The 12,401-nt window shown below is 38.1% G+C and overlaps 1 protein-coding gene across 2 annotated transcripts in view; it reads left to right on the plus strand.

Moving 5' to 3' along the window:
- LOC131995089 (uncharacterized) overlaps positions 1 to 12,401 on the plus strand; it is a 115,350-nt gene that overhangs the window by 53,805 nt on the left and 49,144 nt on the right. The gene's annotated exons all lie outside the window — the stretch shown is intronic.

The raw sequence follows: 12,401 nt of genomic DNA on the forward strand, positions 1-12,401 counted from the left end.
AAACTAATATACGTGTATCGCTTGACTAACAGTATAGCAATATAAATTCCTTTATCTGAATCCCATATATCTTTATTGGTCTATGAATTCGCTCGGAGGGTTTTGGGGTCTTTAACGTTTGGGTGTTAGATATACTCCATCCTTAAAAGTCTTTATTTCAGCCCGATATGGTCATGATGTTCGATTTAGGGATGTTTTCGGGGGTGAGGTGGTTCTCTAGACACTTGGCCCTCGTGCTCTTCTCTCAAATACAATTTATTTAAATCCCATATTGCCATTGGTTTAAGGGATAATGCGTCCTTAGACACTTGGCTCCAAAATTTGTAGTCTTTGGGGGTGGTTTGGGAAAAAGACGGCGCCCCAAATACATGGAACAACATTTGGATATCAGATTCGTATTCTACTTCCAAATGCCTTTATTTAAGCCCCATAATGCCATGGTCGGCAAGTAATTGCTGTTTGTGTGGTGTTTTTGGAATGGGGTAGACTCCAGAAAATTGGTCCCGAAAGTGGGTATCAATTTCGTATTCTCTTCGCCCCACATTGACGTGGCCGGTAAGTATGCCCGATTTATGGATTTTTTGGGGAGTGGGATGGTCTCCCAAACACTTAGCCCTGAAAATATATCACCATCATGCTCCACTTTCAAATATCATTTATTTGAACCCCATATTGCCATTGGCCTCAAAATTGGATATAAAATTCGTTTTCTAATCTCAAATACCTTTAATTTAAACCCCTTATTGCAAAAAACAGCATATATGTCCGGTTTGGGGTATGGGCCCTATAAGCTATCAATATCCACTCCCTTTAAGATCCAAATTGTCATGGTGAACAAATACGTCCTTTTTAGGGGTTGTTAAGGGGGTGGGTCGTCCAGTTGGTCCCGAATGTTGATATCAGATTCGTGATCTACTTCCAAATACCTTTCATTTGAGCCCCATCTTACCATAGTAGGCAAACATGACTGGTTTGGGGGATATGGCTGCCTTTCAGTAACTTGGCCCTGAAAATATATATCAGATTCGTGTTCTACTTTAAAATACCTCTTATTTGAGCCACATATTGCAATTGTCAGCAAATACGTCCTATATGGGTGGAGTTATGGGGGTTGGGTGGCCCCACAGACACCTTTTCCCGAATATTAATATCGAATTCGTGGTTTACTTCCAAAGACCTTTCATGTGAGCCCCATATTGCTATGGCCGCAAATTTGTCCTCTTTGGGGGTGTTCTTGGGAGGGGCGGCCCCCCAAACACTTGGCTCCACTTTGGGATATCTGATTCGTATTCTACACTCAAATATCTTTTATTTAATCCCCCATATTGCCATGGTCAGTAAATAAGTCTTGTTTGGTGGGTATTTTGGGGGAAGGGGTGGAGCCCCAGAAACTTGATCACATATTTGGATGTCAGATTCGTATTCTACTCGCAAATACCTTTTATTTGAGTCCCATATTACTATGGTCGGTATATATGTCCGATTTAGGGGTGTTTTGGGAGTTGGGGTGGTCCCCCTAACACTTGGTCCGACAATGGAATATCAGATACGTTTTCTTATCCTAATTAACTTTCATTTGAGTCCCATTTTGTCGGGGTTGGTCTACATATATATTTGGTAGGTTTTGGGGAGGGGCGGTCCCCCTAGGTACCCTACCCCAAATTTGGATACCAAATTTTTATTTTTAGGTTACTATAATAGAGCACACAAAATTTCGCTTAAATCGCACCACCCATAACCGAGGTCTGGCGTTTCCGAGAATTAGGGTAAGGGGGAGGGTCCGCTCCCCTTCAGATATCAGAAAAATAGTACGCTATTTCACCACGGGATCATAATGCACCATCAGTGAAAATTTCATGAAAATCGGTTCAGCCGTTTTTCAGTTTGTAAGGAACACACAAACAAACATACAAACAAACACAAATTGATTTTTTTACCTTCCACCATAGGATGGGGGGTATACTAATTTCGTCATTCTGTTTGTAACTACTCGAAATATTCGTCTGAAACCTCATAAAGTATATATATTATTGATCGTCGTGACATTTTATGTCGATCTAGCTATGTCCGTCCGTCTGTCCGTCCGTCTGTCCGTCCGTCTGTCCGTCCGTCTGTCTGTTGAAAGCACGCTAACTTCCGAAGGAGTAAAGCTAGCCGCTTGTAATTTTACACAAATACTTCTTGTTAGTGTAGGTCGGTTGGTATTGTAAATGGGCCATATCGGTCCATGTTTTGATATAGCTGTCATATAAACCGATCTTGGGTATTGACTTCTTGAGCCTCTAGAGTGCGCAATTCTTATTCGATTGGAATGAAATTTTACACGACGTGTTTTCTTATGATATCCAACAACTGTGCCAAGTATGGTTCAAATCGGTCAATAACCTGATATAGCTGTCATATATACCGATCTTGGGTATTGATTTCTTGAGCCTCTAGAGGGCGCAATTCTTATCCGATTGGAATGAAATTTTGCACCACGTGTTTTGTTATAATATCCAACAACTGTGCCAAGTATGGTTCAAATCGGTTCATAGCCTGATATAGCTGTCATATAAATCGATCTGGGATCTTGACTTCTTGAGCTTCTAGAGGGCGCAATACTTATCCGATTGGAATGAAATTTTGCATGACGTATTTTATTCTTACTTTCAACAACTGTGTCAAATTAGGTTCAAATCGGTTCATAACCCGATATAGCTGCCATATAAATCGATCTGGGATCTTGAATTCTTGATCGTCTAGAGGTCGCAATTATTATCCGATTTGTCTGAAATTTTGTACGACGGATACTCTCATGACCATCAACATACGTGTTTATTATGGTCTGAATCGGTCTATAGCCCGATACAGCTCCCATATAAATCGATCTCTCTATTTTACTTCTTGAGCCCCCAAAGGGCGCAATTCTTATTCTAATTGGCTGACATTTTACACAGGTCTCCAACATATAATTTAATTGTGGTCCAAACCGGACCATATCTTGATATCGCTCTAAGAGCAGAGCAAATCTTTTCTTATATCATTTTTTTTGCCTAAGAAGAGATGCCGGGAAAAGAACTCGACAAATGCGATCCATGGTGGAGGGTATTTAAGATTCGGCCCGGCCGAACTTAGCACGCTTTTACTTGTTATATATAAGAAGACGGTGCTGAACAAAAAGTATGCTCTAAATGGCTTTATAATCTTCTTTATTAGATTTCCTAAAGCAACAATGCGCAGAACTTGCCGAACCCTATCAATAGTGGATGGCATGAAAAACATATCTGACAATCCTTATCGTTAATACCAAATGTATGCCTTAATTTAGCCCGACAAGTAGATGATCAATTTCTGATCATGTCTTTAACTAGAAAAAGCGTCAATAAGATAATTTGTAAGCCATTGCAAATTCAGACGCAGATGTAGTTGTCAATAAAGTTGGTGACTATATTTATTGAGCTTGGCTCTAAGTAAATCTAAAGGTCTATTTGTAGAAAATACCCTTTATGTGCTTTTTTTGTCTTCGAACATTTGTTTTAGAATTATAGCCATTTAAACAGATAGACAAAAAGCAAAAACAATTTGCCAAGATCATAGTTATGCCATATTAAAACCAGTCTCTTATTCATGCATATGTGTTAGGTTTTCTGTTTTTTTCCCCCCCTGTTTAATGTTTTACATTTTCCATAGCAAATACAAGAGTAGAGCAGCAAACAGCACCTGTTAACAAGATGCTAGACAAAGTTCGCCTATAATTGTTGGTAGTTTTTTTTTCATCTCTTAGTTTGCTGCAAATGGCATTGGTATGGCTATGAAAAATGACACTCTTAAAGAGTAAATTATATTTTTGTTTTTGGTTTTTTTTTTCTTTTTTGCTGTTTAATAACTCCGCCTGCTTGGTCATTTGTTTTATTTGCAGATAAATTACAAAGAAATGAATTTACACAAAAACTATCAGTGGACTTAATAAAAATAAAATATTAACAAAGTATTGTATGATGTGGTAAAAACTGATACATTGTTTGAATGATCTATGAACTGTTTTAACCTATGATATTGTTTGAAAGCTTAGAAAAATTCTTGAAAAATATGATTTGGAAAATAAAACAAATAAGAGCATGCTAAGTGCGGCCGGGCCGAATCTTATATACCCTCCACCATGGATCGCATTTGTCGAGTTCTTTGCGCGCCATCTCTTTTTAGGCAAACAAAGAATAATGAATAAGAACTGCTATGCTATTGGAGCTGTATCAAGTTGTAGTCCGATTCGGACCATAAATAAATTGAATGCTGAACATTGTAGAAGTCATTGTGTAATATTTCAGTCCATTCGGATAAGAATTACGCCTTGTAGGGGCTCAAGCAGCAAAATCGAGAGACCGGTTTATATGGGAGCTGTATCAAGCTATAGATCGATTCCGACCATACTGCACACGTATGTGGAGGGCCATGGGAGAAGCCGTTGAACAAAATGTGTGCTAAATCGGATGAGAATTGCTCTATCTAGAGGCTCAAGAAATCAAGGAGCCCGATCGGTTTATATGGCAGCTATATCAGGTTATTTACCGATTTGCGCCATACTCATCACAGTTTTTGGAAGTCATATCAAAACACCTCATGCAAAATTTTAGCCAAATCGAATGAGAATTGCGCCCTCTAGCGGCTCAAGAAGTCAAGATCCTAGATCGGTTTATATGGCACCTATAGCATGTTATAGTCCGATTCGGACCATACTTCGCACAAAAGTTGGAAGTGATATCAGAACACTACGTGCAAAATTTCAGTCAAATCGGACGAGAATTGCGCTCAAGAAGTTAAGACCCAAGATCGATTAATATGGCTGCTATATCAAAACATGGACCGATTTGGCACATTTACAATCCCAAACGACCTACACATATATGAAGTATTTGTGCAAAATTTCAAGGGGCTATCTTTACTCCTTCAAAAGTTAGAGGCTTTCGACAGACAGAAGTTCGATTTAAAATGTCACGACGATCAAGAATATATTGGGTTGCCTAAAAAGTATTTGCGGATTTTTTAAAAGAAAGTAAATGAATTTTTAATAAAACTTAGAATGAACTTTAATCAAATATACTTGTTTACACTTTTTTTCTAAAGCAAGCTAAAAGTAACAGCTGATAACTGACAGAAAAAAGAATGCAATTACAGAGTCACAAGCTATGAAAAACTTTGTCAGCGCCGACTATATGAAAAATCCACAATTACTTTTTGGGCAACCCAATATATACTTTATGGGATCTTAGACGAATATTTCGATGTGTTACAAACGATTGACAAGATAAGTATATTCCCATCCTATGGTGGTGGGTATAAAACTAATCAGTGAGCATGGTGCGGTAGCGCTGTCCATTCACGGTAACGTGACGATTGGCATCGTCAACGAAGAAGTATGGCGCAATGACGCCGCGGCGTGCAAACCGTACCAAACAGTTTTTTCTGGTGGACAAAATGTTGTTTCTTGAAGCACATGTGAATTTTCACCTGACCAATAATGAAGAGGCCATTGAGCAAAAAAATGAGAGAAATGAAGATTATTTTGCTCTTACAGTAACGATTACCGACTTATTTCTGTACTTAACCATGGCAAAAATGTTGAGTTTACTGAATAAATTGAATTCGACGATTATTGTAAGAGCGCGTTCATATATTAAATTCCAAGGTATCAAGTTCCTGTTGGACACCCCGTTTTAAGACTCTAGAAAAGTTAATAGAAAGATAACTTACGGCAAAGCCTCCTAAAAATCGTCTCAGTAACAGGATGCATATGGTAAGGGCAAAACCACTTAAACAACCGTTGACGACCTAGTTGCCTACATAGAGGATTCTCTCGCTGCCAAGAAGTATACAATGGCAGCACTTCTCGACTTTGAAAATGTTTTCAATAATGTAAAACCGACGTCATTCACAAATGAGCTGAAATTACTAGGCATCAATACTGACGTAAAAATGCAAATTTTGCCCATGCACATTCCACTAAGGAACAGGGGCAAACTTCTCACATATCAATGAGTGCAGTCGATTCAAGTTTAAGCTCAATGATAAGGGGCCTCCTTTTTATAGCCGAGTCCGAAGGGCGTGCCGCAGTGCGACACCTCTTTGGAGAGAAGTTTAACATGGCATAGTACCTCACAAATGTTGCCAGCATTAGGAGGGAAAACCACAGCTGAAATTTTGTTTTTTTTATGGTTTCGCCAGGATTCGAACCCAGGCGTTCAGCGTCATAGGCGGACATGCTAGCCTCTGCGCTGCGGTGGCCTCCAGTACACCTATGAATTTAAACACCTCTGATTTGATCCTTAATCCGGTAGAAGCACATGAATGACTTCCAACACGCGCATTAATTATTGGTTTGATAGGTTATGAACTTTAGGCTTGGCAGACAGAGGATACGATAGCACTGAATATGGTTTTAACAACGCTCTTAATGTTTACTACAGGCGTTTTGTCAGTTTTCGATCTTGGAAATTGATTTTTTTTATAAAATAATATTTAGTCCTAGCGATGCCCTATCTTTTGGGCAAACAGCTTGGCTCTCTCCCATTTGTAAAAATTTCTTGTTTTTATACCATCTACCGAAGAAACCCATCAAAATATCCATTTCCGACCCTAGAAAGTATATTCTTGATCAGCGTAAAAATCCAAGACGATCTAGCTATGTCCGTCCGTCCGGATGAATACACGCTAGTTATCCATAACGAGGTGTTGCTGTACTGGCGCGACTGTGTGATTTGGTGCTGCGCATGACATGGCCTGGCTCCTGCCTTGCCCATGTTAATGCAGCGGTGTTTGCCCATGGTTGGTTCCCTTAGCTGTTGTGGTTGTGTTCGGTCGCCCGTGATGATGCGGCGGTGTTTGCCCATGGTTGGTTCCCTCAGCTGTTGTGGTTGTGTTCGTTAATTGTAAAGTCCCATGTTGATGCTGATATATGTGGCGTAGCCCGTCAGGGCTGCCGTGTCCTGTTTGTGTTTGTGTATATCGTACCGTTGTGTGTTTGATGTATACTTTTGTATTCTGGCTTGAGGTCGGCTTAGGGTGATTCTTCTCATCCAGGGGACCAGTCCGGAACTGTTTGGGGTTCAACTGGTAGTAGTCTTTTAAGGCTACGAAGTCTGACTTTAATCTGGTACCACGGGTGTCAGGAGCCCCTGGATCTTTGGTTCCAGCCTGACAATGGTGAGGCCCCAGTGGGGAGCAATGTGGTGGCTGTGGTTTGTACCCAAATCGCGGGTAGAGCTTAAGCTCGGCGTGGAGTTGCGTTTTCAACCGGGTGCCGTGACCTATAGATCGGAAGGAGTTTTAGGTAGTGCTCCGCTCCTAACCAAGGAGGTGAACACGTCCAAATACGTGGGATCAAATTGGTACTCATGTGTGCGTTACCACATGTGGGGGCGTTGTAGATGCATTGTATTCACCCTTAGGCCTTGGACCTCGCAGGTTTGGGCCGTGATGGCAGGTATCTGCGTAAAACTCGACATTCGTGTCCGTACGTCTGTCCGTCCGTCTGTTGAAATCACGCTACAGTCTTTAAAAATAGAGATATTGTGCTGAAACTTTGCACAGATCCTTTTTTTATCCATAAGCAGGTTTAATTCGAAGATGGGCTATATCGGACTATCTCTTGATATAGCCCCATATAGACCGATCCGCCGTTTTGGGGTCTTGTGCCCATAAAGCCACATTTATTATCCGATTTTGCTGAAATTTGGGACAGTGAGTTGTGTTAGGCCCTTCGACAGCCCTCTTCAATTTGGCGCAGATCAGTCCAGAGTTAGATATAGCTGCCATGTAGACCGAATAGTCGATTTAGGGTCTTAGGCCCATAAAAGCCTTATTTATTATCCGATTTTGCTGAAATTTGGGACAGTGAGTTGTGTTAGGCCCTTCGACAGCCTTCTTCAATTTGGCCCAGATTGATTCAGATTTGGATATAGCTGCCATGTATACCGAATAGTCGATTTAGGGTCTTAGGCCCATAAAAGACTTATTTATTATCCGATTTTGCTGAAATTTGGGACAGTGAGTTGTGTTAGGCCCTTCGACAGCCTTCTTCAATTTGGCCCAGATCGATCCAGATTTGAATATAGCTGCCATATAGACCGATCTCCCAATTTAAGGTTTTGGGCCTATAAAAAGCGCATTTATTTATTAATGTCGCCGAAATTTGGGACAGTGAGTTAAGTTAAGCCCCTCGACATATTTCTGCAATTTGGCATAGATCAAACAAGATTTTTATATAGCTGCCATATAGACAGATCTCTCGATTAAAGGTTTTGGGCCCATAAAAGACGCATTTACTGTCCGATGTCGCCGAAATTTCTGACAGTGAGTTGTGTTAGGCTCCTCGATATTTTTTTGCAACTTGGCCCAAATCGGTCCTGATTTGGATATAGCTGCCATAAAGATAGATATCTCGATTTAAAGTCTTGTTTGTAATAATTTTGTAAGCCCATAAATATTTTAAAATATTTTTCATTAACTAAATTTTTTTTATAAAACAGTGGCGAGAAGAAAAAAATACCAATTTAGCAATAAGTGTAAATGGTTGTTATAATAAAACAAATTATTTCTTTTAATTAAGCGGAACATTTACCAAACATTTTCATAATTATTAGAGTCTAACACGAAATGTTGCTGGACAACAAAATTTTTGCTGTTGATTTTGTTTACCTCAGATGTTGGTGGGCTATATGTGAAGTATATGCAAACTTAACTTTGCTTTGGTAAATAAAGAAACGGTAGTTATACGACCAGCTACAAAAATTGTAACAAAAAACAATAAATATTTATTTTAATTTTACATTGTTATGATGTTATCAGATTAGTGTTGTTAGTGGTAGAGGTACTCGAGGTTTAGACCAAATACTAAGAAAAAAACCAAAACTCACTTGACAGCATGCAAAACTGACCCAGTTTATAGGAAAATCAAATTGAAGTTAGCAGCTTACCTGGAAAGAATAGAAAATTAAAAAAAACCGTATAAGTTATAATATGAAGGAAATTATTTTTTAAGATAAGAATTTAGGTGAATTAAATTTTCTTAATAAAATTAAATTGCTTTGATAATTTTGATATATATTTAATTGGAAGTTTAATTTTATTTTTTTCACTGATTGAATAGGCATCATAAAAAGGATTACAAAACTTTTCTGTTCGGTTTCTTAGATAAATGAATGCAATGTTTGTCTTTTAGTTCCCATTAACTACAACACTTAAAACATTTATGCCAATGACAAATGGAACATAAATTCTGTGATTTTTTTCTATGGAGTCTGGCTTTGGTTTCAACTATAAAGGCAGATCATATATAAATAAATAAAAAACGCCTTCATTTTAATTCAGAGCTTTATTAATGAACTCAATTGTCGTTGGTGTATGTGGCCAACACTAAGAAAAACAAAAAAACTAGTATTAATAATCAACTTAATCGAATCGATATGAATTCATTTACACAAATATACTTAAACTTCAATTAAAATAAACATTGTTATACATACATGTTGTGGATCAGGCTTTGAGGAATTGTTAAAAAAATATTAAAAATTTTCAATGCAATGGCCATAAAGACACCCCCTAAACCCCCTTTAAAAGTATTTTCATTTATTAAAGTAGTTGTATGTTATGTGGCAGTATTGGTAAAGGAGTTGGTCTTAACTTGTCTACCAATCGAACTTGAATTTGTACGACAACAAGTTCTTTGTTTGTATATTTGTTTTTGCCTTCATCGCTTATAATTTAGTTGTTGAGTGTAGAATACATAATTGTAATTGAAAAATTGGTGTTAAACTGGTATTTTAACATTTCAATTTTAATTTTTAAAATTCATGAAATTCAATAAGTTGTATTTTGTGGTGAAGTTCAATGTAAAAATGTGGCCTACAACAAACAGCATTGCATGTTTGGCAGAAGAACATGTTGTAATTTAAACTTCCTATATATTGATAATAATTCAAAAAGCCATAAATTAATGAAGCAATTAGATTTTATAAAAAAATCCATTGAATTTCCGGTTTGTTTTAATTAAAAGAAAGTAAATGCATTTTTAATAAAACTTGAAGAATGAACTATAATCAAATATACTTTTTTACACTTTTTTCTAAAGCAAGCTAAAAGTAACAGCTGATAACTGACAGAAGAAAGAATGCAATTACAGAGTCACAAGCTGTGAAAAAATTTGTCAACGCCGACTATATGAAAAATCCGCAATTACTTTTTGGGCAACCCAGTAGAACTCAATTGAAAGGTATTGGCGAGTAGAGAACAAATATGGCATTCAAATTCATGACCAAGTTTTATATGGAGGCCGCCTCACACCCAAAGGAACATGCAGACCGACCAAGACAATATGAAGCTCAAAAGAATCTTTAAGAGTAGATTAGGTCGTCTTTGGAGACCAACCTGGCGCAAAGATTAGCATTTCCTCCTATGACGCCGAAAGCCTGGGATCAAATTTCAGCGGTGGTTATCCCCTTACAAATGCTGGCAACATTTGTAAAGTGTCCAACCATGTTGAAACTTCCCTAACTAATTTGAACTCGTAATAAAAAAGAATGTCCCATCTCGTTGAGCTAAATTTTGAATAGGATTGCACTCTTTGATATGAGAGAAGTATCCCCTGTTCCCAAACGGAATGTTTATGGGAAATTTCGTATAAAGAAGTTAATTAGAAGTTAATTGTTATACCCACCACCATTGGATGGGGGTGTACTAATCTAGTCATTCCATTTGTAACACCTCGAAATATTCGTCTAAGATCCCACAAACAATACATATATATATTCTTGATCGTCTCGACGTTCTGAGTCAATCTAGCCAGGTCCGTCCGTCCGTCTGTCCAAATCACGATAGAGATCAAACGCGTGAAGCTAGCCACTTGAAATTTTGCACAGATACTTAATATAGATATAGGCCATTGGGGATTGTAAATGGGCCATATTGGTTCAAATTTAGATGTAGCTCCCATATAAATCGATCTCCCGATTTGACTCCGTGAGCCCCTGGAAGCCACAATTTTTTTTCCTATTTGACTGAAATTTTGTATGTAGTGTTCTGTTATGACTTCCGCCAACTGTACAAAGTACGGTCCAAATCGGCATATAATCTGATATAGCTCCCATATAAGTCGATCTCCCGATTTGACTTCTTGAGCCCATTGAAGCCACAATTTTTGTCCGATATGGCTGAAATTGAGCATGAAGTGTTTTGTTATGACTTTTATGACAACTGTGCCAAGTGCGGTCCGAATCGGTCTATAACCTGATATAGCTCCCATTTAACCGATCGCACGATTTGACTTTTTGAACCCCTACAAGCCTCAATTTTTTTCCGATTTGGCTGAAATTAAGTATGTAATGTTCTGTTATGACTTCCAGTAAACTGTGCTAAGTACGGTCCAAATCGGTCAATAACCTGATATAGGTCCCATATAAACCGATCGCACGATTTGACTTTTTGAGCCCTTACAAGCCTCAATTTTTGTCCGATGAAGTTGCTGCTTCTTTTTCATTTTTTTCCAAAATAAAATCAAAATTTCTACGTGGAATCTGAAATGTTAAAATTGTAGAAACATATTCAGAACAAGTGCAACTTTTTAAGGCAACAACTTTTCTTTCCTTTTTCCATCGATTTGTTTCCATTCCCTACCAGCCTTCTCTAGCTTGGCATTTCCTAGAATGCTATAAAACCAAACAAAGAAATGAATGGCTTATGTGATTCTGTTACATTTCACACACAAAAACGTTCACTTTTCACATGTTGTTCCTTGTGATGTTTGCGGGGGTTTGGCTCATTGGAGAAATACATGCAGGAAGTATGTTTCGTTTGCCTCTTGTTAATCTGTATAAAAATGAATTACAATTTGTTTTATGCGGTCAGCGGTCTAGTTTTATTTGTGATATGCATTTGCTACAGACTGCACAGCATTTTGTGATCAAAAGAGCCAGAAAGGCAGAAAGAAATAACTACAGAAAACAGTAACACCCCCTAGTTTGAAAGTGAATGGTGAGATGTGAACGTGAATGGGCATTGTTGGACATGTACATCGTCCCGTGGTGGTCAAGAAACTTGGGCTAATGTTGCCGGTCATAAAAACCGAACACTTTGTTGAGATATAACATGGGCAACATGAAAACAAAGCACAAGAAGAAGAAGAAGAAGAAGTAGTAAATGGACTACCTACCTATCATTACTTTTGAACTGCTTAATCATTAATAAATAACAATTTTTGTTTGGCAAATCACCACCAATAAAAATAAAAGCTGTCAAGACTGGGTTGCACACTTCAAATCATTGTTGGCGCCTTTGGCGAAAAAGAAAAATTTGCCCAAAAAAACAAAAAAAAAGGAAATTTAAATCCATGGATTTTTCCTTAGCATTGGCAAAAAACAAAGGCTGGCAAA

This window comes from Stomoxys calcitrans, chromosome 2 (assembly GCF_963082655.1).
Source record: "Stomoxys calcitrans chromosome 2, idStoCalc2.1, whole genome shotgun sequence".
Taxonomy (NCBI): Eukaryota; Metazoa; Arthropoda; class Insecta; order Diptera; family Muscidae; genus Stomoxys; species Stomoxys calcitrans.